The sequence below is a fragment of the Choloepus didactylus genome, chromosome 7 (assembly GCF_015220235.1).
Source record: "Choloepus didactylus isolate mChoDid1 chromosome 7, mChoDid1.pri, whole genome shotgun sequence".
NCBI lineage: Eukaryota > Metazoa > Chordata > Mammalia > Pilosa > Megalonychidae > Choloepus > Choloepus didactylus.
The window spans coordinates 65,830,595-65,857,969 of NC_051313.1; the positions used below are offsets into that span (position 1 = coordinate 65,830,595).

At 37.0% G+C, this 27,375-nt stretch overlaps 1 pseudogene; it reads right to left on the bottom strand.

Moving 5' to 3' along the window:
- Positions 1 to 21,360: 21,360 nt before the first annotated feature.
- On the bottom strand, positions 21,361 to 23,839 carry LOC119540592 (annotated as a pseudogene).
- Between the last annotated feature and the right edge of the window lie 3,536 nt (positions 23,840 to 27,375).

Consider the following 27,375-nt stretch of genomic DNA (forward strand, 5'->3'; position numbering starts at 1 on the left):
CCTATTTTCTTGAGTTGAACACAGCTCATAAAATTTTCAACTTTTCTTCTTTTTTAATATGTTTAAAAATATCTATATCTCCTTGCACATCCCATAATTTGAAAGGCAGTGAGTGGATCCATTTTCATTCAGGTTTAGTTTTCTAATAATTCTTACTATGATTACTTTGTTCCATGAAATATTTGGAAGTGTATTTTTAGTTTCCAAAGATGTGAGGTCCATCTTTTGGCTACTTATTTTTAATATTTTTGAATTGTGATCAGAGAACGTAATCTGTGTAATAATAATTCTTTGGTATTTGTTCAAACTTGCTTTGTGATCTAGTATGAAGTCAACTTTTATAAATGTTTGCTCACTTGGAAGTAATGTATATTCTCTAATCACTGGGCACAGGCTCAACAGACATCCATTAAATAAAGCTTATTGTTTGTGCTATTCAAATCTATATATTTATAAATATTTTATCTACTTGATATATAGATTTATGAGAAAGGTATGTTAAAATTTCAACATAATTATGGGTTGTCAATTTCTCCTTATAGTTCTGTCATTTAAAAAAAATTGGTTGAAATTAACATAGTTACATCATTTTGTTTTGAGTTGGTATTTCCCTGATAGGTATTTTTCCATCCCTTTATTTTCAATTTTCTGTGGCTTCATGTTTTAGGTGACTCTTCAGCAGACAATACATAATTCAATTTTTTCTCTAATAATTTAAGAATTGTAGGTTTTTAGCTGACAAGTTTAATTGGTTTGTATGTATTGTAAATAAATAAATAAATCTCTATATATGTTTTAGCGGTAAACATTTGTAAAGTATAATACATATGGAAACATGCACAAATCATGAGTGTACAGCTTGATTTATTTTATTATAAAATAAACACACTTAAGTAACTGCCACCAGATCAAGAGAGAATGCAATCGGCAGATTGAGATATAGAAAATAATCAGCATCCCAGAAGTTGACCTTGTGCTTTCTCCTATTCAATATCCACCCCCCAAAAATAACCACTCTTTTTGATTTCTATTTTCATAGATTAGTTTAGACTGTTTCAGGTCTTTATATATAAATGGATCCACACATATACTCATGTATCTGACTTCCTTTGCTTACCACCATGTTTGTAAAATTAATCCATGTTGTTGCATGTAGCACAAATTCATTGGCTTTATTTCATAATTCCATTATGGGATTGTGCCAAAATTTATCCATTTTTGCTGTGCTTTTTTCCAGTTTCTATCTATAATGAATAATGCTGTTATGAACATTCTTGTACATGTCTTTTGCTGCATATATATGTTTCCTTCTGTTGGGTGTATTCTTAGATTTGAAATTGCTGAGTTCTGCCATGTGTGTGCATTCAGTCTTACTGCAGTTTTCTAAATAGGCTACATCAACTTACACTTCCACTAGTCATATATAAGACTTATATTTTTGCCAAATCTTATTATTAAACGTCTTAATTTTAGCTTGTGATGCTGTGTACTGGCACCTGACTATAGTTTTGATTTGCATTTTTCTGATGACTAATGAGGTTCAGCACCTTTACATGTATTTATTACTCTTTTGGACAGTATCTTTTGTGAAGTGTCTATTATTGGATTGTCTGTTTTAATTTTTATTGAATTGTATTAGTTCTTTATATATTGAGTTTTTAATATATGAAGAAGAAACATCTGTCCCACTCAGGCTTGCCTTTTCTTTCTAATAATGTCTTTTAATGAATAGAACTTTTTGGTCTTAATGAAGAAAATGTATTAATCTTTTCCTTTAGAGTTCATTCTTTTTGTGTTCTTTTCAAGAAATCTTGTCAACTCAAGGTCATAAAGATATTATCCTGTACTACACATCTAGAAAATTTATTGTTTTATCTTTTAAATCTTTTATATATGTCTGCTATCCATCTGTAATTGCTTTTTTGTTTGGTGTGAGGAAACATTGAGTAACCATTTTCCCGTGTTTCTCCAGTTGATTCAATACTACTTATTGTAAAGTTTCTCCTTCCCAATTCAATGCACTGGCACCTTTGCTATAAACCAAATGACCACACATGCATGGATTTGTTTCTTCATTCTTTATTTTGTAATATTTCTCTACTTCTCAGTTATTATACCCAATATCACTTGGTATTAAATATCATAATTTAATTATAAGCCTTGATCTCTAATAGCATGTCTTTCAACATTTTTCAAGATCTTCTGACTATTATTGGCCTAATTTTGTTTAGTTATATATTTAGTTTCCTGTATAGTTTGTCTCACACATCTTTCATTAGATTTATTCCTAGGTATTTAATGTTTTTTGATGTTTAAGAATGATACAGATTTTTTCAACTTTTTATATTAAAATAATTTCAAACCTATCAGAAAGTTGCAAAAATAATACAAACCCCAAACAGAGAACTCCAACATAAACTTACACACCCCAAATATCCATATACACATTTTGCCACCTTTGCCTTATCATTCTATCATATCATATCTATCTATCAATCTATCTATCTATATCTATGTAATTTTCTGAACATTTGAGAACAGGTTATACACATAATACTCCTTGAACACATAATACTCCCATAAACATTTTCTACAAAGATAGTCACTTATGTAGTTACATTAAGTGCAATTACCAAGTTCAAGAAATTTAATTTTCATATAAAGCTTACATTCTATATTCCAATATTTTCTTATGTCCTTTTGAGCTTTTTCTCCTCCAGTCTTAGATCCCATTCAGTAACAGGTATTGCATTTAATTGTCACTAACTCTTTAATCTCTCCCTTTTTCAATTGTGGAAACATATACAACATAAATCTCCACATCCCATCCCCACCCAAGCATACAATTCAATGGGATTAATCACACTCACAGTGGTGCAGTACCCTCTCCACTATCTATTACTAGACCTTTCCCTTCACCCCAAACAGAAACCCTACGCTCATTTTACATTAACTCCCTATTGCCCCTGCCCCCCACCGATGGTAATCTGTACTCTAATTTCTGTCTCTATGAGTTTGTATATTCTATGATATTTTCTTTATGATTTTCATAGGGCTTAAAATTATCATCCTAAATCTATAAACAATCCTGTTTACTTTGATACCAACTTAAGTTCAATCACACACGTAAACTATTTTCCTATAACTCTCTGTCCTCCACCTTTATGTAGTTCTTGTCACAAATTCCATAATTATATATACACATCTATCTATCTATCTATCTATCTATCTATGTATCTATCTATCTAAATACACATATACATGATTAGCTCCAAACCATTGATTTGTCATTATATTTTTTGCATTTCCCTTTTAGGTCCTGTGGGAAGTAAAACTTGGAGTTATAAATAAAAAATACAATAGTACTAGCTGTGCCAGTTTGAATGTATTATGTCCCCCAAACGCCATTATCTTTGATGTAATCTTGTGTGGGCAGACGTTATCAGTTTTGATTAGATTTCCTTGAGTGTTTCTTTGGAGATGCGCCCCACCCAGCTGTGGGTGACGACTCTGATTAGGTATTTCCATGGAGGCATGGCCCCACCCATTTAGGGTGGGCCTGGATCAGTGGAGCCATATAAAGGAGCTGACATAACAGAAGGAACTCAGTGCAGCTGTGAGTGATGTTTTGAAGAGGAGCTACAGCTAAGAGGGACACTTTGAAGAAAGTACAAGAGCTGTAGATGAGAGAGAGTTTGAATACGGCTGTTGAAAGCAGACTCTCCGCTGAAAGCAGACTCTTGCTCCGGAGAAGCTGAGAGAGGACAAATATCCCAAGTGCAACTAAGAGTGACATTTTGAGGAACTGCAGCCTAGAGAGGAACGTCCTGGGAGGAAGCCATTTTGAAACCAGAACTTTGGAGCAGACACCAGCCACGTGCCTTCCCAGCTAACAGAGGTTTTCTGGACACCATTGGCCATCCTCCAGTGAAGGTACCCAATTGCTGATGTGTTACCTTGGACACTTTATGGCCTTAAGACTGTAACTGTGTAACCAAATAAACCCCCTTTTATAAAAGCCAATCCATTTCTGGTGTTTTGCATTCTGGCAGCATTAGCAAACTAGAACACTAGCATTCATAGTTACCCATGTCATCATATTTAACAGAGATTTTTATTTTTCATGTGCCTTCAGTCAGTTGTCTGCTGTCCTTTCTGTTCAACCTGCAGAGCTCCCTTTAGCATTTCTTATAAGGCCTGGTAAGTGGTGATGAAGTCCCTCACTTTTGTTTTCCAGGAATGTCTTAATTCCTCCCTCATTTTTGAAAGACAAGTTTTCGTTGGATACAGAATGTATGGTTGGCAAATTTTTGCTTTCAGCACTTTAAGTATTTCTTCCTACTGCCTTCTTGCCTCAATGGTTTCTGATGAGAAATCAGCATTTAATTCTATGGAGGCTCCCTTATATGTGACATATTATTTCTCTCTTCAGTTTTCAGAATTCTCTCTTTATCTTCATCATTCAACAGTTTGATTATAACATGGTACACTATGGGTCTATTTGGGTTTATCCTATTTGGTGTTTGTTGTGCATCTTGGATATATATATTCATATTTTTCATTAAATTTGGGAAATTTCTACTGTCATTTCTTCTAGTATTTATCTCTGCCCCTTTCTGTCTGTCTTTCTTCTCCTTCTGGGACTCCCGCAATATCACTATGCATGAAGGTATCCCACAGGTTCCTCAGGCTCTGTTCATTTTTCTTTATTCTTTCCTCTTTCTGCACCTAAGACTGGATGATTTCAATTGTCTTATCTTCAGGTTCACTGATTATTTCTTCTGCCCCTCCAATTCTGCTGTTGAGACCCTACAGGGAACTATTAATTTCTGTTACTGTGGTCTTCAGCTCTGTTAGTTTCCTTTACTTAATTTCCACTTCTCTATGTTCCCTTTGTTTTCATCTATCATTTACCTGATTTCCTTTAGTTCCATGAGCATATTTAGGACCTATTTTTTAAAAGTCTTTGTCTGAAGTGTCCCAGGTCTGGTCCTCTTCATTGATGGTTTAATGTTTTAATCTCCTTTGTCTGGGCCATTCCTTCCTGTTTTTGTAATCTTTTGTTGAAACCTGGACATTTCAATATTTTAGTGTGTAATTGCTGGAATTTAGACTCCGAGGCATCTGTTCCTTAGTTCCTTAAGCTTGTATCCAGTCAGTATTATGAGCTAACAATAACAAAACAAAACAAAACAAAACCAAAACCAAAACCAAACCAAACAAAACAAAACCAAACAAAACAAAACAAAAAAAAAAAAAAAAAAGAAGAGGAAGAAGAAGGAGAAGGAAAATTAAAAATAGAAAACACCTTTCCCATGTTTGGAGATTGATCTGTGCTGGTACTCTCCTTCAGAGCAAGCCAAAGCATAGGAATCACCCTGATCCTTTCTGCACATAAATCTTGTCTTGAGCCTGCACATGTGGCCATAGGAATTCCCCCAATGGAGGATGCATATGCCCCCTCTTCCCTAAGAAACAGCTTCTTCATGGTCCGGGCACTGTGCTGAATGTCTTACAGTCAGCAATCCTTTGTCCCAGGCAGTACTTCTTTACTGTTCTCCCACAGTGTTCTGTTGGAGAGTTTGGTGAGATACCTTCTAAATACAGGGCAAGTTCTAGGACAGTGAATCCTTCAGGCACCCCCAGGCAGATTGGGCCAGACATACCTGCTCCCAGTGTGTGCATAAGGGTTACTCTGCTCCCACCAGAACAGGGATCTGCACTGGAAGCATGGGCAGGGTTCACGCACTGAGCCAAAGAGTGGTTCAGGGAAGGGCTAGTCATGGCACCATGAGATTCTACCTAAGTGGCCTTTTTCTTGAGTTGGTGCTTGTCCTGTTGCTGCGATCATTTAACTGTTCCTTGGAGCTTTTAGAAAGAAGTCTCTGCCAGTTCTTGCTTGTTTTTCAAAGCTGTTGTAGGGGAGGGAATGCTGAAGCATCTCACTCCACCATATTGATTGGATTGGGACTAAATGACATGGTATTTGAAATTTAATTTCCAAACCTTTGTTGTAAGCATATAGACATACTATTGATTTTTATGTACTGATCCAAAGGCCTAACTAAGTTTCATTTATCTATAGATTCCACAGACAATATATAGAATATGTCTATCACCCTTTTCCTGTTAAATTTCCCTAGCCAGAGACCCAAACAACCACTGAACTGCTTTCTGTCATTAAAAGGCAGATTTACCTTTTCTAGAGTTTCATGTAATAGGGTTATATGCATCTGGCATCTTTTGATCAGCACAAGGTTTTCGAGATACATCCATGTTGCTGCCTGCATCAGCAGTTCATTTTCTTTTTATTGTTGGATAATATCCATTGCTTGGATATAGAACAGTTTGTTTTTCCATTTACCTGTTGATGATCATTCGCATTTTTGTGCTATTGTGAATATAAATAGAAGGACTTAGAGGAATTATGGTTTCCGAAGCAATAAAAATTCAACCTTCCTATGCTTACATATCTATCAATAACATAAAGATGGTTCTTAATATATTTTCTTTTACAGCAGGGTAATTACTCTGGAAATATTATCACTAGTATATAAGCCTCATAAAGGCAAGGACTGAAGTCTGTTCACTGATATACCTTCAATGCCTATAACATAGCAGATTCACAGTAAATACTGAAAAATTAATGAATTTACCTGGAAGAATTTTTATTTTGTTTCCCTGTCTCAAAGTTAAATTAATACATTTTATTTTATAATTTTAGAAGAAAAAATATAAAAGCAAGAGTGATTATAATTACATAAATAATGAGAACTAGCTCCTCTCTCTCTTGTGTGGGTATGGAGGGAGGGGGAAAGCTAGCATTCCGCAAAGTAGTGAGATACAAGATCAACACCCAAAATTCAGTAGTACTTCTATGCAAACAGAATGAACAAACAAGAAGAAATGAAGAAAAAAAAATCTATTTCCAATAGTAACTAAAAGAATCAAATATGTAGGAAAAAAATCTAACCAAATAAGTAAAGGACTTAAACCACAAAACATTGCTAAAAGAAAGAAAAGAAGAGCTAAATATATGTAGGGATATTCCATCCATGTTCATGGACTGGAAGACTAAATATCATTAAGATGCCAGTATTACCCAAAGAAATTTATAAGTTCAATGCAATCCTAATCAAAATTCCAAAACCCACTCCCAATTAGGTTTCTGTTGACACTGGCGGTGGGGGGGAGCTCCTGACTGCTTGAGGGACTTGGGGGTTCTGTAAACCTGTGCTGTCCCCACTGACTTTATGGTAGGGATGGCTTCATTACTCTGCATGAAGGTGAAAGTCTTGAGTCCACCAGGCATCCTTTGACACCACCACTGCAGGTTTGGGGGAGGGGGGTGATTTGTTAACTGCTGCGTGGAGGTGCAGTCCAGGCTCCATTCAGTTTTTAAAGTTGGAAGGCCATTTGGCAGATTTGAAAGTCCTGGCTTCCTACTTGGTCTTCTGACACTACCCTGATGGGAAATTTGGGGTGCCTTTAGAAGCCTTGCCAGGGTAGAAGTCCAGGCTTCCCACTTGGCCTTTTCTGGAGTGGGTGAGGGTAGAGCCACAATTTTTCTGTTTTAGATGGAGTAGCCTGTTATTGCTTAAAAATTTATTTCTTGCTAACCTGTCCTTTTATTAGTTATTGGGCTAGAGAAAATAGCTTTTTGTTAGGACATTTTTGATCTGCATTTCTGGGTTACTAGTTTCTTGAGTTCCAACCCTGGGATAGATTAGGCAAAAAGAAAACCTAGAGAACTCACTGCTTTGTTGTTCCTAAGGTCTCAAGTTCCCTAGCCAGGCTGCTTTTTTCTCTCCATCTTTCAGAGGGCTTTTGTGTTTGCTTTTCTTCATGAAATGTCCAATGTTCTTATATATATTTGGTGAGAGGAATAGGGAAAAACGTCTACTCCATTTACTTGGAAGCAAAAGTCTCCAGTGAATTTTATTCTGCAAAAAGCACTGGTGCTTGGGTATCACAGAGATGAAATAATATGTGAGTCATGTGCAGTAAGATATTGCATTCTTGGTGGTAGACCACCTTATAAATACCTAAGCATTATTAATAGCAAATTGCAGTCAGTGCTGGAACAGGTATCTGGAAGATGTAAGATAAAAAGTAATATTTAATTAAATTGAATCCCAAGTAGGCCTGTCATTAGGTTGTGTGGGGTCTCTGCCAATATAAACAATTTGGTTCAAAATGTATTATGAAATTCATTGCCACTGGTGATAAATGGTGATCAGTCAATAAAGATTTAGAAAAATAAGTAGTGAAGAGGTACTTAGATTTTTTTTTTTATTGTCCAATCAGTGCACAAATTATTCTTTGTAGTTTGTAGTATCCAGGTCTCATATTTTCCTGTTTAGATCTGGGAAACAACTCTTCATGTTCTCTATTGTCAAATGTGCCATTCTTCCCATCTCATATATATTTCATATATTCCCATCTCAAGAAAAAGTGCACAATAATTCATGTTCTGTTTATGTTATTTTTCCATTGGGAATTTTATAGTAAATATAGAACACTTCTTCCAATGATGTCTTCTCTTAAACTCTCTAGACTGTAATTGCTGAATTTCTAGAATGTGATATATTTCAGTGTTGACCACACCACTGCCTTCCATATACTATCAGCAAGGAGGGTAGGTGAGGATCCTATGGTAGTGTGAAAATAGAGATCTTATTTGCACAAGGAATGTTGATTCCAGCAGGTCACCACCAAATTGATTGGAAGCAAAAGAGGCCATACTTGAAAGTTCTATAGGCTTTGCAGAGCAGTGTCCTTGAAAGCTCTAAAAGGACATAAGAACAGTTACCCCTAAGGACTGACTGACAGGCAGTTGACAGGAGCCTGTAGAGGGGATGGGTTGACCACCCTTGGTGCCAGTGGAAAGAGGTGCACAATGTAAAGAAAGCCTGCTCCTCCCCCTACTACCCTTAGGTACTGTAGGCAGGAGGTAGCACTGTGATTGGAACAGGACCAAGCAATAGTTAACACTTGGGTCCATACACATGGCTTAATCCAAAGGGTCAGCAGTAGACTGTATATGGACCAGAGCCCTGAACTCATTGTGTGTCAATGTGGGAGTCACCTAGATCATCATGCCAGGACCATTCTGGCTGTCTAATCTTGCATGATCCTGCAAAAGAAGAAACATACCAGCCAGTGGGAGAAATCTGCTCATCAGAACTTCCTCTGTAACTGGGGCTCAGCCATGATGCCCTGGGACTCCATTTCAAGTAGAAGTCCAAGACCTCCTCAGGGCCTCTGTTGGCCCCACATGTAAGGTAGAGATGAGAGAGAGAGAGTCCCAGAGAGGATAAAGGATGACCAGGGTCCATGTGGTTCCCTGTGCAGGATCAGGACATCCTACCAAGACAGCAATATTGGCCAGTCCTAGTGAGAAGGACTTAGAATATTTTGAGGAAGATGCTCCAAAGACTGGAGACGACTTGTGGTGTTGCCTGTGTTTAAGGTCAGAACTGATCCCAGGTTTCAGTCCTGCTTCACTCTTGACTGGCTGAGTATCTTTGGAAAAGTCACTGAACATCTCTGGATCTCAGTTTTATCATGAGTAAAGTAAAATGATTGACAAAATTATCAATCACGTAGTTCAAAGCCCATATACTCTTAAAAATATGTGATGAGATAGGTATAATAAAGTCTAGATAAAAGGACTGCATAGAGACATTTTCAAAAAGAAAATCAACTGATTTTAAAAATCAGTTTTTAAACTCCAAATCTTCTTGGCACTTACTATCCAACTTTACTTCCGATTAGTGACCTTACTTCCAATTAGTGACCTTGGATTTCAGCTGCTTATCCCTGGACTGCATGGAGTGAGGGCAAGGTTCTCATGAACCTGTGGAGGAACACTCCAGGAGGTGAGTTCAGCCGATTCCTTCCTTCCACATACCTGGTATACAAGGACAGAACTTGCTGTTGGCTGACTGTGCATCTAATCTTCATGCTGAATCTTAAAAACAAAGAGAAGGGCCTCAAGTTAATTGGAATTTGCCTAAAGTAAAGAATAAAGCCCTAAGGTTTAAATTACAAAGTCCTGAGTAAGAGAATAAAATGTAAGTATTCTGGTTTCCATAGGAAACACCATCCCTACTGTGAAATGGATGATTTAGATTGCCTTAGTCTGATGCCTTGGATTCACCTAACTCCCCTTGTTTAGACTCCAAGTTCAGAAACAATCTATTGATTAGGATTTGGCTTCCTTTGTAGTTCTGCCCTCAGGGCAGTTCCTGTGACAGTATATTTCTCATCATAATTTAACAAATTGGTTTTCTGGTTCTATGCTTCAGTCTCAGAGAACTTGGTTAACGTGTGGTGGCCCCTAAGAGACAGTATTACATTAGGAATGCCGATAGATTCTGCTTACAGGTCTGCAAACCTGAAGCTCTGTGCCTGAATCATAGTAAATTCATCTAGGTTTTGAATGTCAACAAGAGCGGCCTCTAAGAACCAATGTGCCAGGCATGCCCAGCAAGCAGACACCCTTTCTGCATGATCAGAAGGTCCAGCCATTTTCATATTGGTGCTAATTTCTACATTGGCCAGCAGATTGTGTTGCTACTCACCTTATCCCCAAACCCTCCAGTCGGACATTTCCAAGAAGTGTATGAAATAGTAGATATATATCTCAAATGTTTCTACCTCTTACATTGTGATCCCAGACACACAAGCACTAACATTGGGAAGGAGACATCATAGGCCTCAGGCTGCTGAGGATTTAGTCTCCTTTTTCTGGGGAGAAATCATGGCCTATGAGCTATGGCCTGTGAATCTTGAGATTTGGCTCTGCCATTAACTAAGTGCACAACCTTGGTGAAATGACTTACCTTCTAGGTCTCATTTTCCTCGCTTATGAAATAAAGAGGTGGGGGTAGATGGTCTTCTAAGGTCTTTATTCCTGTTTCTATTATTGTCCATTAAATCTATAAAAAGGGGGAAGAGAAAAGGAAGTATACCTGTTTATATTCCTAGAGGATGATTGTCTTACTGACATGTTCCTGGATATGAAGGAGTTGCTTTCATATCTTTAAAATGTATTTTTCTATACTCCTCTACTCCATGGATCCCATGCTTTTGATGCAACGTTTTGAGTGTATGTGCACATGCTTTTTCTAGAGAGTGTCTACATTTTAATCATAATTTCTCAAAGGGCTCTTCCTACCTCAAAAGATTTATAATGCTTGTATATCCAAAGCCTATTAAAGATATGATAGGAACTGGTTCGCTGGATTGAATCCCATCAACTCGACACTCCCATTAATTTCTAAACTTTAGATGCAAATGATTCCAATTAGGAGGGGGCAATTATATGCCTAAGTGAATCATCTTCCTATGTAGGCATGGAAGAAAACAATTGTCATGATAACTTTGATATCATTACTTTATCATCAGAAACTAGTGATCCAGTATCAAGCTAATTTTCCACTTCATAAAAAGTCTACATAAAGAAAGCAGTCAAGTAGAAACAGTAATTTCATGTAAATTTATATTGTATTTGCCTTTCAATAGTGAGAAGCGAAAAGAACTTAATGAAAAGAGTTTTCTTTGGAAAAAATATTACATTTCTCAAAATGATTTCTAAGGATATGAATTCAACTTAGCTGAAATTCAAGAAGAAAGAAACATAAATCTAAAGAAAAAAGGGATTTCAAAATAATTCATGAACCACCCTGCTACTATTCACTTCCCTTAAGATATTATGCTACACACATATGATGAAAATCTCTGTTGTTAGAAACAAACTTTAGCATAACAGAGGACAACAGATTTCAAAGTATCAAGATTCATATCAGAAGATATAATGAACTATATATACAGTTAAGAAATTTACAGATAAGTAAATTGATTAGAAAGATAATTCTAAGAAGAATGTGATGTGTCAAATCTGAATTTCAGAAGCATGAATTAATGGAGTGAATTAGAAGAGTAAATTAATGGAGCATTAAAAGTAGAACAATCCACTTATTTCTAGCTTAAAAAATTAAGGAAAACTTGTGTAAGGAGAAACTTGGAGATTCTGCTTAAGACAGAAATTATCTCAAAGTGTACAAAAATAAACGGTCATTACTTGATTTTCCTTGCAACTTTTGCATTATTAAGTATCATGCACTACAAAAAATATTTGGGGTTCCAATGAGATACATATTAAAAACAAACAAGTCAATCATTTTTGAAACCCCGATACATCTGAACACCTTTTTAAAATCTTTAAGCAGATGTTTTTAAGATTTATGGAATTTTAATATAGATAAGGACATCCTTTGTAAAACAAAGATTATTTCATGTGGTAAGCAGAATTATTTACCAGTTGGACATGTACACCTGTTCAGTTTCTATTTAGTGTCTTTTTCTAGATTAGGGATCTTTATTTCAAATGAAGCCACGTATCTCTACCATCTAGAATATCAATACTCCAGATTTAAACTAAAGCTATTTATTCTAATTAATTTTTAAGCAATCAAAATGCACTCTTTGTAGTACATAAGCTAAATGATATCACTTCTGAAAAGGGTATATAGAAATTTGCCTTTTTTTATTGGACTTTTCATTTTATTTTGATTTATGAATTAAATCTCTGGCTTATTACATTTTTTAAGTTCAAATTACAAATCTTCTTATCCTATTTGCAGCACATTTTATTAAAAATTACTTTAAAGGAGTTTTGATTAATGCTGCTTTTTTTTTAACAAATGTTTTCTCTCAAACATGTACAAACATTTTAGACTGAATTTACAAATTAAAATGTATTTAATTTCCTTCTAAAGTACTTTAATTGGCTGACAATAAATACAACCTTCCTGAATATGAATCACAGCTAGCAACTTTCCTTCAGTACCACTGTCATTACATAATGAAACCAGAGATTAGCTTCTCCTGGCCTGTTTCTCTAGGATAAACTGACACTCCCCAACCCCCCACCCCCCCTTCACCAGGGTTGTGATAGCACTTGTGAGCCAAAGTTGTAAAACATCAAGTCATCTGATAAGCTTCTTCCTTCCTTTTAAATGAGACCATTTAACCAAGTCAAACCACCCCCTCCCTCCCTCTCTGGGAAAATTCTTTTGATTGATGGGTTGCAACTTGTGCATAAACCATGTCCAAGCTCTAATGTCTTCATTCTGATGCTTCCTCTGTCAAATCTCCAGTGATTAATTTTTGAATTGTCAATGGTCTGTTCTCACTTGTCTTAGCCCTCCTGGAAGTTGGTCACTTGGCTGGGGCCAAAAAAGAGATAATCCCCTTTCATCTGTTACTCACTTGGGCTTATTTCACTTCTCATAATTTTTATACTTTTCCTAATTTGTTAAGCATCCTATCATCATCTCTGACAACATTTTCCTTTTATTTCCGTTCCTATAATGTGTATGCAGAGTCAGATATTAATCTGGAGAGTTAATAAATCCCCTCTCAATTTAGATCAGTGTGCTACTGCCACGGTTCTCTAATAGCCTCTAATAGAAGTAGGTGGAGCTGCAGGGCTCCTGCCTTCAGCCTTTCCCTCAGTTGACAATGAAATCAGACATCAAACAGAAATTTGCCACATGGGCAACTATGATCATCCAGGTATAAAAACAGCCATAGAATCTACTGTGAGCCCCCTTTCCTTTTAGGTGATCTAGCCACACATTGTTGAAAGGTTTACTCCAGTTGAATCCTGCTAACTTTGTAGATAGCACCAGGCAATCAGAACTCTTTGAATTGGGGACTGCACACAGGACCATTTTGGAATCAAGCTTCAAATGCCATTCTGTAGGGTATGACTTCTGGGTTTATTAAATTCTTTTTTCCTGTTAATGAAAAAGTCAGCAAGGTTTTTAAAACAATTCTAGCTAATCCATATATTGCACTAATGAAATTTTACTAATGAAAATCCTTTGCTAACATTTATTAGGCTAATAAACAAAACCTCTGGTATTGGTCAGAAATCAAGACAGCTGAGCCCCGGAGTATCGACTTTTGATTAAATTCTAGATCACCATTTCTGGAATGTGTTTTCCCAATTAAGACAATTACTACTTCCAAAGTATGGAATAAAACCACCTAACACACACACAGATACACAAATACACACAGTATTCTCTTTACGCGAAGGCATTTTAAAGTGAATGTTGAGGGTTAAATTAGCAGAAGGAAAGGATAGAATTAGTGAAGGCCCAGCAAATTAAAATCAAAGCTGTTAAATGTATCTGAGAGGAGATCCAGAAGTCATGGGAGGTTCAGGTTCAAGTGCCAACATGCCAGAGGAGCAGAGTGAGGAATTGCTGGGGATACAAGGTCAGGCTGGATTCTGGTGGACATGGAAAGTCAGCCTGAAAAGTCTGGGCTTGACCTGGAAGGCCATCTGCTGTCCTGAGCACCTAGGTCAGGGGATCATTCATTCATTCAACCAAGAGTTACTGAGTATTGTCTATAAATCAGGAAGAATATTAGGCCCAGAGGATTCAAAAAACAAATAAGCTCTTGTTGGGGGGTGGGAAGTAATTACATGTAATTGCACTGTTACTGTACCTTAGTCTGCATGCCAAATGCTGAATGTATTATCTAATCTAAACCTTATAAAAACTCCATGAGGTTTGATTTATTATTATTGCCAGGTTACAGACATCAAAGTCCAGACAGGTGAAGGGAACTTGCTCTAGTTGGTCAGTAGGTGTGAATCCAAATATCTGACATGCATCAAATAAATGTAAGTGGTTATAACATTGGGGAAAACAAACAAGCAAACAAATAAAAACAAAGTCAATTAATTTGTTTGATAGTTTAAAATAAAATTCCACTGGCAAAAATGACATGATTTGTCTTCCAGTGTTTGACTTTAAGAACCATCATAAAAGGGCTATAACAAATCTGAAAATCAAGATGATCCCCAATATTATTCTCTGACAGAGAACAGAGATATATAATTCTGTGAAGCTATTTTATCTAATAATAATCACATATGTGTTTTTCACTTTAGAATGTAAAGGCCACTTTTGTAGGCATTATATCATTTAATCCCATGGAGTTTGACCAGCCCATTCTCCTGATTTTAAGGTTGTTGATTTTTCTACTCCACCACATCACTTCCTTAAATGCTTTAAGAAACTTTCAAAAATTATATTTAGTTCTTTATCTTAATCAGATAAGCTAGGCCATATAGGAACTATCTTAAATCATATAATTATCTGAATTTTCAATAGCTGCTAGGAAAAATGTCCCAAAAGGTTACACTGAGTGTTTTAGCAGCGATAGGCATCCTCTGAAATATTTAATTATTATTAAATTTCACTACTAAGTCAGAAATTACTTTGCTTTTGTTAATTCAGATCCTAACTCACATAAATGACTATTTCAATAATACAATATTTATAATACTCAAAAGCCCACTCCCTTATTGCTGGAATTTTCATTCCATAACAATATTCTATCTTCTCATCTGAATAATTACAGATTAGAAAATTGCTTCCTTGTGTTTTCTTCCAATTGAACTTGAAAACTACCTTCATCACATTCTTGCTAAGCATGTTTTTTTAAAAAACAAGATAACATATTCTTGTGAAACATGTTTTGTTTTAATTAATTTGATAATATGAATTTTAATTTTTAGCTCTTTAAAAGAGTAATGCTCATTTTAGCTGAAAACATTTTTTCCTGAAACAATGTTATGCAATATTTCATCTAGATTCAGTCTCTGACAAACAGAACTCATTTGTCGAATGTTTTAAAAAACACAACAAACCAGATATACCAAAATTGTCTGTGAATTGTGTTCATTATAATTTTTTTCTCTTCCATGGAAAAGCTATTCTGAATACAAAAATCATCTGCAGTATAAAGTATTTATAAAAATATTTAGAGTCTAACAAATAGTAAGCATTTGATATGTTTTTGTCATTGTTTTTAATATTTTCAAACTGATTTCCATCCAAAGATTTCTAAGTAAACAGTTTCCTTTAGTAAGTAGGCTCCCTTAAAGTTGGCATCCTCCATTTAGATAACAATGGATTCCACCAATGTTTTTGAAAAGCTGTTTTCTTAACTAGATTGAAAACAACCTCTTGAAATCTGTTTCAGGCACATCAAATTCTTTCTTCATTGGAAAAATAATGTCCTTGTAGCCAGGTCCAGGTTGAATTTTTTCAAATTCTTAATTAGTAGAATCTGAGGGTAAAAAAACCCTATAATATTTTATTCCCCTTTATAATTCAATTTATGTAAAGATTTTTTTTTTTTTTTTTAAAGTGTGATGTATTTACAGGGTCCCTTGGGAAAAAAATATTCTGTGGTCAAACGTTTGTGAAATTTTCAACTAAAAGATAAGTCAAAGATTTTGTTTTCTGCATGACTTCACAGACTCAGGTGTTAATGTACATTGTGAATTTCTAAAAGAGGGCTCTAGTATGAAGCATTTTTTTAATGTATCTGGTTGCAAGCCTTTCATGTGGTAAATGTTGCAGCAGTGATATGTTTCTTCTAGGTCCCTCACTGCCATTACCACTGTTTTAGTTTCCTTGGCTGCTCAAGCAAATAGCAATGCAATGGTTAGGTTTCAACAATGGAAATTTATTTGCTTATGGTTTGAGGCTAAAAGAAAGTCTAAATCAAGGCATCATCAAGGTGATGCTTTCTCTCCAATGACTGTGGCATTCTGGGGCTAGCTGCTGGTGATCCTTGGTCCTTAGCTTGTCACTTGGCAAGGCTCATTGCGGCATCTCCTTGTCTCTCCCTTCTCCTCCGGGTTCTGCTGATGTCCAGCTACTGGCTGTTCCATCCATGGCTTTCTCTCACTCTGAATTTCATTCCACTTATGAAGGATTCCATTAACAGGATTAAGACCCCTTCTATTTGGGTTGGGCCACACCTTAACTGTAGTAACCCCATTAAAAGGTCCTACATTCAATTGGTTCACACCCACAGGAATGGATTCAATTTAAGAACAAGTTTTCTTGGGGGGTAGAGACAGTTTCCAACTACCACAACCACAAAGACTTTCTTTGAGCTCATGCTGGTCATTTTCCTTCTTCCTTTGTCTTAATTCCAAAATTGTATCCTCTTTTTAGGTATATTTATTCTAAATTGGTACTTGGTCTTACTTGGGATCCCCCTAGAAACTAGATTCCGAGGTGAGCATGGAGTAGATGTAGTATACTTGGGAGGTAAAGGGACCATCAGAGGCAGAGGAGTGGGGAGGTGATTCAGAGGGCAGACATAGTAGTAATGGGCATGTAATTAAGCCAGATCCCACAGTAGGTCACGAAAATTTGATTCCCCAGGAGACATGATGGAAATTTGCACATGCCTCAAAATTCTCCCAGTTGAGGGACAAGAGAGCTGGTGTATTTATACCCTCATACCAGCAGTTTTGGTTAGGGGCTGCCTTGAAAAATGTTAATTTGGAAGCATTCCTGGCATTAAGGTAAGCAGGCAAAGTTGGTTCTGGCAGCTTCAGGGCAGTTTTCTAAGAGAAATGCATGCTTTGATCTTTGGAAGTCAGACTGGCATGTACAGAATTGCAAAGAGGATTAAAGGGGACATGGGCAGAGCACCAACATCTTCTGCCAGAGCCATGGAAGATGTGGCAAACACAAAAGTCCAATGCTTAACCCGAACACAACTAACAATCACCATAACAAAATAATGCAAATTAGTACAGCAGTATCTTTTATTCATTTCTCAGCCAACATAAGATACATTCTTCTTATGACATATAAATTTAGCTATTTTAATACCTGTAAGTCTTTAGTTTATTTCTTTTTATTTATCTAAAATTTGGGATTATATTTTCAACACCACAAGGGGTCTTCTTTTTTTTTTTTAATATATTGTTTTTATTTTAGAGAAGCTGTGGTTTTACAGAACAATCATGCATAAAGTACACGATTCTCATACACCAACCCACTACCAATACCTTGCTTTGGAGTGGAATGTTTGTTACAATTGATGGTAGTATATTTTTACGATTGTACAATTGACTAAAATTCATGGTTTAACTTAAGGTTTGCTATCTGTGTACTATAGTTCCATGGATTTAAAAAAATATATTATGTTACCATATATACAATCTAACAGTTCCCCTTTTAATTCAGATACATATTTTATTGCTATTAATTGCATTCACAAGTTATTCTTTGTGAATCACTGGCATCCATTACCAAAACATTTCCATCATTCCAAATAGGAACTCTACATTTTAAGCCTTGACTTTCCACTTCTTATCCCCATTCTGTCCCTTGGTGACCTATATTCTAGCTCCTCACTCTATGAGTTTGCTTATTCTAATTGTTTCAAATCAGTGAGATGATACATTATGTATCCTTTGGTATGGACTTTTGTTCTGACTTATTTCACTCAACATGATGTCTTCAAGGTTCATCCATGTTGTTCCATGTATCAGGACTTCATTCATTTTTATGGCTGAATAATATTCCATTATATGTGATTGCCATATTTTATTTATCCTTTCATCAGTTGATGGACACTTAGGTTGCTTCCATCTTTTAGCAATTGTGAATAATGCCACTATGAACATTGGTGTGCAAATAACTGTTTGAGATCCTGCTTTTACTTCTTTTGGGTATATATCTACTAGTGGGATTGCCAGCATATATGGTAGTTCTATACTTAGCTTTCTGAGGAACTGCCAACTGTATTGCATAGTGGCTGTAACATTTTATTTTACCACTAGCAATGAATGAGTATTCCTATTTCTCCACATCCTCTTCACTTGTTATTTTCCATGTTTAAAAATAGCAGTCATTCTAATGGGTGTGAAATGGTAACTCATTTTGGTTTTGATTGCATTTCCCTGATGGCTAATGAAGTTGAGAATCTTTTCATGAACTTTATGGTCATTTGTATATCTTCTTTGGAGAGATTACTAATCAAGTCTTTTGCCCATTTTTAAATTGGGTTGTTTGTGCTTTTGTTGTTAAGTTGAAGGATTTCTTTATATCTTCTGCATATTAAACCCTCATTGGATATGTGTTCCACAAATACTTTTTCCTATTTTGTAGGTTGTTGTGTTAACTTTCATGATAAAGCCTTTTGAGGACCAAAAATTTTTAATTTTGATGAGGTCCCATTTATCTATTTTTTTCTTTTGCTGCTTGTGTTTCAGTAATAGTCTAGGAAACAACTGTCTAACACAAGGTTCTGGAAATGCTTCCCAACATTTTCTTCTAGAAGTTTGATAATTCTAGAAGTTTGATAATTCTAGCTCTCATATTTAGGTCTTTGATGCATTTTGAATTGATTTTTGCATATTGTATGATGTGGGGATCCTTTTTTTTTTCTTTCCACAAATGAGATACAGTTTTCCCAGCATTATTTGTTGAAGTGACTATTTTTTCCCAGTTGAGTGTTCTTTAACCCTTGTGAAAATTCAGTTGGCCATAGGTGTGAGGGTTGATTTCTGAGCTCTCAGATTCCATTGGTCCATATGTCTGTCCTTGTGCCAGCACCATGTTGTTGCTGTTTTTTCTTTCTTTCTTTCACCTTTTTAATCACTGAATTTCAGTTTTTAAAAATACTCTTAGAACAATTCAGGTAACACGGGTTTTGGGGGAGAACAGTTCCTGCATAGTTCCACTGCATGCTCCATTTTTCTGCAAATAATTCTATTGGCTAGATTAACACTGTCATAGAAACAAAGAGTTTTGTTTGTTTGTTTGTTTAAGCCCTAGATCAATGCATTTATATTTATAAAAAGCCATAAACAAACATGAATTTCTCATTTATTGGGAGGAGGTCTTAGACAGATGTTTAAACATAAAGGCAGTGATGATTCTAAATCATAATGAAATTCAAAGTTAAAGCTTTGTTTTGAAACCCATTTTCATAGGCAACTGTGATCAAAGCAAACTCTTTTGACTGCCAAGTTCAGTTCATCTGCCTAGGGTATATGTTATTTACCCATTACCAACACTTGCTCCGATGTATGGAATATGAATTAGTAATAACACCATTATTTTACTTTAAGGAATTTAGTCCCCTTGTTAGGTTTTCTTTTGAGGATTTAGCCTTCAGTAGCACAAGTGCATGCAAAAGAAGGGACAAAGCATTTCTTTGTAAATTATAACACTTACAAACTGCGCTGATTCTTACTTTTCTGAAAGTTAGCCAACAATTAAGCAAGATCTCCTAAATACGGAGAACCCTGAAAGCATACTTGACCATGCTACCATCTCAAACAAAGAAAATATTCATGATGACTGAAACAATAGGTCTTTGCCTTCTTTATTTTCTTTGAAGAAGACTTTGGTATAACACTCTTGAAAAAAAAAGCAAAATGCAGACTACCATATTTTAATTGGTTCTATTCTGTAATTGATACCCTCAGTGCAAAATAATACCCTTGCTGGGCTGATGTCTTTCAGAAATTATTCAAGGAAAAGAGATGAGTGGTGGATGAAGGAAGGTGGGTCACTTTAAAATAATTGTAGATTGCATTCTTGCCCTATTAATCTTAATAGAAGTGCCACACATTTGAAATTTAGGGAGAAGTGTCCTTTCCTTTTCCCACATTTTTTTTTTTTAAACACACAGAATGATAAAGCTCAGATCCAGCCTGTGGGTGCAGTTTATGAAGCAGCTCTGGGGCACCACTCTAAACTACTACTACTGTAGACAGCAGGATGTTGGTAGCGCACACCCAGCGTTGACATGCTGTGGATGACTTACTGTTATTTCAATTGGGAGGATCACTGTTTACACATAAGCCCTCGCTATTATTCCTTTACACAATAATTTTATAGCCATGAGCTTCTTGTGAATGAAATACTGTCACTTATTCTGGTATCAGTAATAGCTCATGTAGAGTAGTTGACTACATGAAAACTATTTCAAAAGTTAGAGACAACTGCCATTTTCCTTTGTGTTTTCAAGTCAGAAGAGTGAGATGGCAAGCAGATGAAGATGTAGGCAGCAGGTGTCTCAAATCACGAAAGCGTTACGGTTCAAATCCACTTTATAGGTCACTATCGGGAAATAGGAATTTCTAACAAGCACCATTAAAAATATATTTTAGGTGCAATTTAAGTAAAGTATGTTATACTCCAACATAAAACATTTAAAGATTTGAAAAGTTTGTACCCAGTACCTGCTAAGCTTGGCTTCAGCTGAATGGCTAATATTGTTTTTTTAAAGGTGTGAAATAGATTTATTTTTTAGAAGGAAAGACTAGTTTTGAAGGGGCAATGGTAGGCAACACAAAAACAATCATTTTTATATCAGTGTCATACACTTTATAATATACTCACATTTATACACAAATTTCATGATTACAAGTACAAAAGGCAAAGAACTGCAAAGAATCTAAGCAACTGCATAAACAACTACATTCAATAGTTAGTACTGTTGTCCCTATTCCCCATTTTCTACAGAAGAAAACTGTAAATGCCATCCTGCACGTGAACTTCTCTTATAGAAGTTGGAGACTGTGTGTAGTTCTGTACATGTCCGGGATTCCACAGAACTGAACTGAGACTCCATTGTGTTCCAGGCCAAATCGGCCAGAAGGAAGTCATCCATGGCTGTTTGAGTTTCACTGCTGGTGAAAAACAAACTCCCCAGGGTTTCAAAACCAGAATTCATGGTCTGTGTTTCTGTATAGTTCAACTGAACTTTGCTTTCTAGAGCAGGCAGGTTTTTAGTGGAAATCCCTTCTGTTTGGATTTCTGTGTCAGATGGATCAGTGCTTATGGAAAAGCCGGAGTGTTTCAGAATACTGCCCAGGGGCAGATGAGAACCACTGTCTAAAAAGAATTTTAAGTCTGTCTGTGTCCGTGTATCATACATTTCAAGAGCTCGGAAGTTAGCATTTCCCCTACAATCATAGGGCTGAGCAGAGGGATCTGCAAGTAAAAAGTCAGTTTGGTTCTCTATGTCCAAGGATTCCAAGACTGGTTCAGTGTTCATATTGCTGAGTTCACTCTCTCCCATCTGAGTTTGGATATTTGAGGCTGAAAAGAGTTCTTCAACATCAAAATCTATTCTGGGATTCTGGGCTGGGCCAGATGGAAGCTGTATGTTGGGTCTAGCGTTCATATCAGATGAAAGACTGTGATTATCCCAAGTCTGACTCAGCAGTTTACTTGACAAGACGTTTTCTAAATTGCTTAATAAGCCTATGGTTTGGGTTTGATTATCTGTCATGTTTTGTGAATGAAGCATACCACTCTGCTCACTGAAGTTCATAATTGGTACAGATTTCTCAATATCTTGATTTGAAGTCTTAGGGTCATTCTGCGATAACAAATCATGAGTTATAGTATCTGCTACCAAACTGTTGCTTATAATATTTTCTGTAGAAACCCTGTATGATGGATGAACATTCTCAAAAACATCTCCACCCATTACTGCTTGGCCAATTTGTACACGGTCATCTGTGGGACTTTGCACGCCACTGGTTTGCAATTCTTTGGAGATCTCACCTGACTGGAAACAAGCATCTAAAAAATCATTGGTCTGAGCAGCTATAGGTGAAGTTACTTTAGAACTGGGTAACAATGTTTGAGTATGAACACTAATGGGAAGTGAAACTTGAGAACCAAATGTCAAATCAGTTTGAGAACAAGATGATACAGAGGAGTCTGGGGAAGCCCACCGTGCAGAAGGCATGAAGCTTGGTGAGCCATAAGAGAGATCTGTCTGCACATTGATGGAAGAAATGCTGTTCTTCCCACATGTGCTTCCTAGTTGTTGTAAAGTAGTAGGTAGACTTTTACCCAAGTTCACTTGAATACCTGTACTAATTGGCTCTACAGCCAAGGGATTCACAATTTTGGGGAGAGGCAGTCTCTCTCTAAGAGAGCAAGCCTCTGAATTTAGGCAGAGGATCAGGGTTCCTATGGACAAGGGAACTCAGTGAATGGCACCTGTGGCAGAGCCCTGATGATCCACACCTACTACCACAGGCTGGGCCAAGGACTTGGCCATAGTGGGCACAAAGACAGGGATAGGAGAAAACTGCATAACAGGCAGGATATCTTGGAGGTGTTGTAAAAATCTCTTTTCTGGCATTAGAGCTGCAAGAGTCTTCAAAGGAAGCTGCTAGCTTAATTTCTGAGGTTCCTAGTTCTTGAGTGTCTGGTCTAGAGGTTAGTTTATCCATCAGTGGTTCAATGGTCTTTTTTGACAACTTCTGGTTGTTTGTGGAATTCTCCATTTTCCTTTTCTTGCTAGATGGATCCCTGTTCTCAGCAGGAATCTCATGGCCAGTTTGGTAGATGCGTGACCGCAAGGCAGTTCTGCTGTAGGGCCAGCCACATGTGCAATGGAAGGTCTTGCCACAATCTTCCATGTGTCTTTTCAAGTCCCATTCATTACCATAAGAATTGCTGCACTTCCTACACTTACGCTTCTTTTCAGCATGCATTTTCATAAAGTGCTGTTTTATAAGAGAGAATTGAGAAAATGGTCTGTCAGGGCCTGTAGGTCATCCTTCAATTGGACAACAGTAAAATTTTGGTATAGTTTTCAAATCTTTCCTTTTTGTTGGATTTACTATGCCGTCCTGCAGGCAGTGGCTCTTGACCAGGTACATGTTGAGTGCAGGGCTGTGGGGTGGGATCTTGCCACAGCCAAGTACGATACACGGGATGTTGGTGTGTATAGTATGGGACAGCTTGGTCACCAGTGGCTGGATGGGCTCCCAGGCAGTCAGTGCCAGCAATGCTGGCTGCAGCCTTGCCCTTGTGGGCCATGGCTGGCTGCCCCTCAGCCTTTCCGGGGGACCCCATGGGTGCCAGGTGGCAGCAGCTCCCCTCACGGCCACTGGGATAGCCCGAGTGCCCAAGTGCAGAGCTGCAGGGCTTGCTGCCACAGCCTCAGAGGCCACCATGGCTCCCATGTGGCAGCAGGGCCAGTACCATGCTGTTTTGATTACTGTGGTGTTGTAATAAGTTTTAAGAAATGAATTGGCTTTTACAATGGGGATTTATTAACTTACAATTCACAGTTCTAAGGCTGTGAAAACATCTCAATTAAGGCATCAACAGGATGATATCTGGTCTCTGAAGAAAGGCCCCTGGCATCCAAGACACCTCTGTCACATGGGAAGACACATGGCACAAGTCTGCTGGTCCTTCTCTCCTGAGTTTCATTGCTTCTTGCTTCTGACTTCAGTGGCTTCCTCTCAGCTTCTGTGGGTGTGTCCTTGTCTCTCAGGTTCTCTGGGGCTCTTGGTTTGTTGATTCTCTCTCTTCTTTTGTTTTCTATTTCACTTACCTCCACTCTAATCTTTGTTATTTCCTTTCTTCAGTTCACTTTGTGTTTCCATTGTTCTTCTTTTTCTAGCACTCTGCCACCTTTGTCTGGGAGTGTTGAAGAGATAGCTGCCCTCAGAGCTGGGCCTCCAGTGGACTGAAGTTGCTGATCAAATGCTGTGAGCAGCTGTGCCCACCCCTGTTTTTGAGGAATAGGATTTTTATATCACTATTTGTCAGCAGTGAGCTAGTCAGGGTCTTGGCTCCTGGGCAGCCTGCTGTGAGAGAGGGGGATGGTTACTGGTGGGTGCTGGTAGCCACTGCATGGAGACAGCAATGTATTATTCTTTACTGATTTTTCAGCCTCTTCCTCCTGCTCTTCTCTGGATACTATACAATGTTCTTATGGCCTCCAGGGTTTCAAAATAGTTGTTTCAGACAGTTACTTCCTGGTTATAGTTGTTTTGGTGGAAGGACTGAGTCTTGGAGCTCCTACTCTGCCATCTTACCACAATCTTCTCACTTTAGTTTTTAGTACGGGAAGAGTTGTTCTATCAATAAAAATGAGTACAAAATCTTAAAGTAATGCTTTTCAATCCCCAAATATGATATTTTTTTTCTTTTTCATAGCTGAGTACATGGATAAACTGTATGACCTCTTTGTTCAGAAGAGAACTAAACTCCATCAGAGTTTGTTTCACTACAATAATCACAAGAATTTTTCAAAAGGCAACTAGTTTGTTCTAAATATTCCTTGATAACCACAGGACTGTAAAAGTAAAAAAATTATGTTGTAAGGCACAAAGAAGTCACAAGAAAATGCATGTATTTCTACAAAGTGGATGCAGAAAGGACAAATGAAAAACAAGAACTGCTGTGTCAGCCCGTAACAACACCTGTCCCCTATTCCACCCTGGCATGGGCACACGAGAGGGTCACTTTCTCTGGCCCCCTTGTGACCAACTAATTGTGAGTGGAAGGGATGTGCATCACTTCTGGGCCAAAGCATTTAATACTTATGAGAGACCCAAGATTTTCTCTTTTCCATCTGGCATGGGGAAAAGCAACATTTGAGATGGTGGCTGCTCCACCAGCCTGGGTGCCTGGATGACTGTGATGAGCTGAGCCTCCCAGATGATCTGAAAGAAGGCCATATAACTTTGTGGTTTTAAATCATGAAATGTCATGTTTTGAGGTTGTTATTTTTATTGAGCGTTACCTAGCCTATCTTGACTAATGCACCTGAACTGCTAGAAGCTGAGTATTTCCTAATGTGAATAAATCTGTAACCAGAATGATTTACCTCTTTTTTGGGCAAGGTTTGTGATACAATATAGGAAATAATTTCCCCTACAGATAGGTCACCGCTGTCCTTTTTCTATGAAGTGAAGGAGAATTTTTTAAGCACAACAATTGCTTAATTACAGAGATTAAATATTTGTGTTTTAAGGCACACAAATTCATTCCAAGTAACATCACCATGGTTATTTCAGATAATTCCTTAGTTTGCTTCATAATAAGACTAGACTATCAAGATGGTAATTTTTATTTCATTTCTCACATTTTCTTTAAATTAGTTGTTTATTCTTCAATGATTGTCATAATATATAATAAATATCTAGTATTTAAATATGCTTATATAGGATGGAATTTTTGGGTGTTTATTTCTGAAGATGAATCAAAATAAACAAAAAAGGGGCTACTTCTATAGAAAAATCCATAATCTTTTTATTGATGAAAGGAAGAAACATTTTTAGTCTTACTGGTAATGATTACTAGACTAGTAATGATTGTTAGTCTGCATAATTTAGAGTCAGAGAGAACTGGATCCCAATTTCGACTAACACTTCCTGTGGGAACTTGAGCCAGTTACTTAAATTCTTTAAATCACAGTTACTTCATCTGCAAAGTAGGCATAAAAATAACTAAATTAGAAGTTTGTAGTGAAAATTAAATTAGTTGTGGTATGCAATGCACTTACCATAGTACCTGGCACATTGGAAGTGCTGAGTATATATCAGGTGGTTTTATTTTAATCAGGGATCCAGTCTGTAGTTCTGTCTTTCTCTCATCCAATTGAAACACATAATTTGCATTTTTGATAACACTCCAAGGTAAGATGCAGCTTGATTCAACAGGCAACACCTAGACCAATGCACCAATTATTGTATATATGAGGGAGAAAATGCCCAGGCTCTGGCCCAGTAGAGGACTTCTGTCAACATCATTCAATTAGTGATTGGTATATTGGAATATAGAGGGTAAATTTCAAGTCTGAGTAAATGATATCAGAGTTGAATAAATCTTTATTTTTTTCAGATGGGAGTTCATCTAATGAGAATATTCAAATTGAGGAAATCACATGTATTTCACAGATTCTTACTATACAGAAAGTACTTTAGATATTTAAGGTATCTTCCTTTGAAAACAAATGTACCCTCTAGGATCCAAAGCCTATTACAAAAGAGTAAATGTCATAGCCCCATTACCTGGGAGTAGCATATCTGATAGTGACTTAGTAATGGTACTGAAGAAGGTAGCCCAAGGTGGTAGCAGAAGGTGAAGCTTCACATGCTGTCAGGTAAGTAATAAAATCCTGATACTTGGGACCTACCCTACCAAGTGTATTTCCTACTTTCCTGAAGGACCAGACATTCTACTATTTGCCTTACTCCCAAAGAACCCTTTAGAGATATGGATATTTTACCTGGTCTGGGGCACTGTCTTGCCTCAAAGATAAATCAGATTAGCTGGCTTTTTATTTTAACTGGATCAACCAATACATAATTATCTACTAGAACAAAGAGTTCTAAGGGATTCGGGGAACAGAAAATGGAATGACTAGAGCTTTGGTCCAATCAGGGAGCTGGGCATCCCTAAAGAGAAGCAAGGGCGGGGCGGCGGGGATATGTACTGAGAAGAGGGGTTGAGAAGGAAGGAGTACTGAAAGCCAAAGCCTGTTACGCAAGTGTAGTCAAAACAAACTCTGGTTGCAAATCCTTGCCTGCCTTCCTAGGCATTGTCACTGCAGAGCTATGACCTGGGTCAGATACTATGTCCAGGACAGACTTTCCAAAAGGCAGCAGAATTATGGCTATGGGTGTTTACTACCCATGAGCGATGCTAAAAGCATCATGCTACTTCCCAATTACCCTTAAGATATTTTAAGCAT